This window comes from Hesperophylax consimilis, chromosome 28 (assembly GCF_061612785.1).
Source record: "Hesperophylax consimilis isolate HC1 chromosome 28, BYU_Hcon_1.0, whole genome shotgun sequence".
NCBI classification, from domain to species: Eukaryota; Metazoa; Arthropoda; class Insecta; order Trichoptera; family Limnephilidae; genus Hesperophylax; species Hesperophylax consimilis.
In genome coordinates, this window is record NC_142863.1 from 19,023,208 (window position 1) to 19,027,681 (window position 4,474).

Below are 4,474 nucleotides of genomic sequence, written 5' to 3' on the forward strand. Positions count from 1 at the left end.
ATGGTAGGTGAGAAGTGGGAACACGAATTTGTGATTCAAAATACTCCAAAAAAATCATTTCGAGGTTCGTGAAATGGATAAAAACTAACATTTCTAATCCATATACTAAACTACTACAATAAATTACGCGTGCGAATAATTCTGTAAACACATAGTGATATTTCAAGAATAACTATCGGATCATAGACCCAATTTGTATGCATCATGTTTAAAGTTATGCAATGTAAAAAAGCCGTGAATATTCTAGAAACGATTTTTAAATAGCAACAAAGCACCAACATATAGGTCTGAACTGAAAATCATATCCACACAAGACAGGAATATTAGTAAAACTCACGTGTGAAGGTACCGGTATTTTGACAGATCGCAGGTCGCAGCTACTCCTTTAATTTTACAAAACTGTATTTTTGAAACATTAATCCAGTGGTTTGATGCGGCAAAAGCACTAATTTATTCAGAAATTGAACCAGGTTTTATTGTCTGTCTCTGAAGATAGCGAAGTATTTCACAATTACACGTAATTTCGATTTATCGAGAGCACATGTCACAATTCCGGCACTAAGAACAGCACACGTTGGCGTCTAATAAAATACTGAATATTAGCAAAAGCATCGAATTTAGTAAATACGAATTTTCAAAGTGCTTTTACAAAAGTTGCCAGCATGAAATATTATATCGATTTTCTCCAGCTTTAAAAATAAATTATTGTAGCAACTAAAATCGGGGCTAGTTGTTGTAAAATATATAATTTGAGATTTTTTACCTGATAATATTTGAATGAATATATTAGAATATAAAAAGCGGAAAAAGTTGGTGACGGTTCAAAAAGGTCAAAATGCAACATGCTTCAATATACCAAAAGTCAAACAACGCGACATAGCGGTTGTTTAAAAACACACCAAGCAAAGTTTTATTGACTGCTTTATTTAGATGTTGTATGATCTAATAATATTTTATTTCGAGCAAATAAATACATGATGTGTTGAATGTTTACGTAATATGTTTTTATCCGAATTTTGTAATTTGTGTTTTGATTTTCAGCCTTTTTATTCTCATAAAAAGTATAGTATTATAACGACTAACCTCACAAAAAATAAAATACTTACGCATTTAAAAAAATGCCAATATGAAACTATGTCAATACTTTATTTTTTAAGATGGCCAACAAATTTAATTTCATAAGACAAGGTAGTGTGAAACCCCTAAATATATGTATTTGACATTAATAATATACTCTGGACACTTTAGGGGTACCTACCTATTCCAGATTTGTTCGATTCTTCAGTTCAAGAAAATACGCATAATTTATATTTATTTTGACAGAAAAATAAATGATCGATTTTGAAGTGTTGAGTGACGCAAAATAAATTCACGTGACGTTACATTTACGCAGGTAGTCCCGAAACTCGAGTTGCCGCAGAGATATTAATGGATATTTATTTACGTTCGTCAAGTTTGTCTCTGTTAAGAGCCCTGGCAACACCTGGCAAGAAGCCCTGGAATGGAATTACCATTACTAAAAAATACTGATAAACTTGGGTAAGTAGGTACGTAATTTATTATATTTTCGTGCTGCGTATTTTTATATAAATAACTGTTGATACTTATTTATTATTTATACATTACATATTAATCTTCAATGAGCAAAAAACATTTTTTTATTGTTTCACATAATTTTGTTATAAATATGTATCATGTCTGATGGTTTTTAGATGACAACTATATTGAATTGATGTTTTCTAAAAATATCATTTCCAACAATAAATTGTAATAACATAACAACAATACGTTGTAAATTGTAACAATAAATTGTACTAAAACATTAATTTTTCACTATTATTATTTTTTGTTCTATATTTATATATAAATGTCCATGCCTTAGTTCATAACACAAGATAATATAATATTTATGCAAGGAAAAACCGCTGCATCGTCATCCAAATAAGGAACTTCAGTCATTTTTTTTTAATCAAATGCCTCCGTGTTGTTTACCCCTACAAGATAGATTTTTTCAACACCCATGTTCCCTCGTTCCTCTCCTCAAAAAGACTCCCACACAGCATCCTCGGAGATTACAAAGGCCTTGAGTGAAATTATTTACCAGTACGTTTTTTAATTGTTTAAGGTAGTTTTGATAGTTGAAATAGTTCTCAAAGTTTTAATTTTCCGGGTCTCCCCAAAACGCACCAAATCTGTAATTTGTCTGTGTGAGGTCACCATTCACAAAATCCTATGTTTTATTTCAACAGGCACTGTAGTTTATATAGCGGCGTCGACGGCATTTCTTCACGATTATTATTGTATTCTACAAAAGTGCAAAAATACATCCTTGACCGCACTTGATAAACAATTTTACAGTGTTCGAAAACCTGCATTACTAGGAAGAGCGTGGTGTGACACCATCAAAATAGCAATAAGAAGTCTCCTTTATGACTTAGGTCAACTACATTTTTTTGTGGAGCTCAATTTTGATGCCAGTACAATAGTTTAATTTAAGTAATCTAATAAATGTTTTCTCCATATTTTACCCATATTGTACCTGTTAGTTTGATTACACCTTGGTGTTTCGACTGCGTATTTTCTTTTAAAATTCAATGACTATTCTTGAATTTCTCCCTTTTGGATACCTATTATTTTGTTAGAATTATTATAATCAACAATGAAAAGATCATATATATATGATTATGTAGGCAGATTATTATTGTGTTATATTGCCGCTCAACCAATTTTGACAATAACCTTAAAATTGCCTTTGTAAAATACTACTCCTATAAATCATTAATTTAATGAATGTAATTTCAATTCCTTCGACACTGCTAAGCAACAACAATGAAGTCAAAATGAAGAATTTTAAATAGGTACACACAAATTGAAGATGCAAAAACCGAATGAAATTTGATTCGTGACTCGTTCAGTGACTCATTCAGACTCAACAGATTCAGTTGGATTTAGTCATGCCACCCAAATAAGTCGTTTTAATGTTATGGTATTTTATAAAGTGGTTTAAACGGTAGAAGTCGGGGATGCTCGAGAAAGACTTATCGCATTATCTCTGCACTGAAATGAGATAAAGAGTTGAGTTAAAGTCGACATAACGTAGTCTTAACAGTAACAATCTTGATGATAATACATGAATCAAATAATTACTTGTGGAATAATGAGAATTACTGATAAGCGAAAAAAGAGGTGTAAGGAGAAAGTATGACTTGGAAGTGGAATGGTTGAAGAGGTCGAGGATGTCTAAGGAAGACATGGCACGATCAAGTGAAACAAATACTTATTAAAAAAATATTATTTCCACAATAGTCAGGTACTCTAGAATTCACAACGTCAAAACATTACCCCAAACCATTTATAAGTCCCCGAGTAACGCGGGTACACGTCAGCTAGTAATTTAAAAATTCTATGTGTAATATATAATAAAAAAACTTACATATTCAGAATCTGGGTTCGTTGATCTATACGAATAAATACATTTTTTAAGCCAAAATATTTTTCACTGGAGTTCCTTATTAATAATTTGGAAATACCAACGCGTCACTTTAACGACCTTTAGCCAAATTTAAACAATACAATAAGTGGGGAAACTGTACAGGGTAATAACCATAATGATTTCTGACAATTTAATCCAAAATCAATAAGGGCATCGGTAATTAAAACATAAAAGCAATTTGGCGAAAGACTTTCATCATAAGTAACTTTTTAGAAATAATGCAAATGGGTCTGTGTAAATAGCTTCATCTTCACCACGGTTTAAAAATAGCAAAAATTACACGCATAATAATAATTCCACACCAGAACTTGTTTATACATAAATAAAAAATAATATCATAATTTAAAAAAAATATTAAATTGGAATGGAACTCTTCAAAAACGAGATTACAGAAATACATAATATTTTTCTTTACAGCATTTTTACAAAGTATAATGTCGGTTTTCTATGATAGATTATAAAATCAACAGTTTTTACAACAAACCAGATTTGATATAAATATCGAAATTTTGTTATGCTGGCAGCACCAAAGTGTGGCACTTAGTAAAAACAATATTGGGCGCTTTTAAACGACGAACAAGATGCGAGAAGATGCTTCCATTTTTTACATCGTGTCTCGCAACCGGCATGCGGTTCGAATTGAAATACTATTTGGCCGCGTGTTTTTAGGCGAATTGCAAATACAAATTAAAGACGTTCCTAACAACCAAAAATGCTTCCACCGATATCAAATGAACAGCTTTTTAATCAACGAAATAGATTTTTATGAAATATCCTTGAGAAATATGTAAATCTTCCGCAAAAAAGTCAAAACTTTCTTTACATAATAGAAATATGTTTATTTTTATCAGTGGAGCATTTCTGCAATTCGGTCACTGACATGCCCAATATTCGTGAGTAAACATCGTATCCCAGACACACGTTCCATTGAGAGTTTCGGTCTAGCGCAGCAGGCATTGGTGCAAGCGTCGCAGAGTTGTT

At 31.6% G+C, this 4,474-nt stretch overlaps 1 protein-coding gene across 1 annotated transcript in view; it reads right to left on the minus strand.

The window, feature by feature from the left end:
* The window catches only part of LOC149410308 (oxidative stress-induced growth inhibitor 1-like), a 125,683-nt gene extending 125,123 nt beyond the window's left edge, over nt 1–560 (minus strand). Inside the window, exon 1 of the mRNA XM_089648521.1 lies at nt 338–560. The gene's annotated coding sequence lies outside the window, so the exon portion shown is untranslated. The remainder of the gene's footprint in view (nt 1–337) is intronic.
* Between the last annotated feature and the right edge of the window lie 3,914 nt (nt 561–4,474).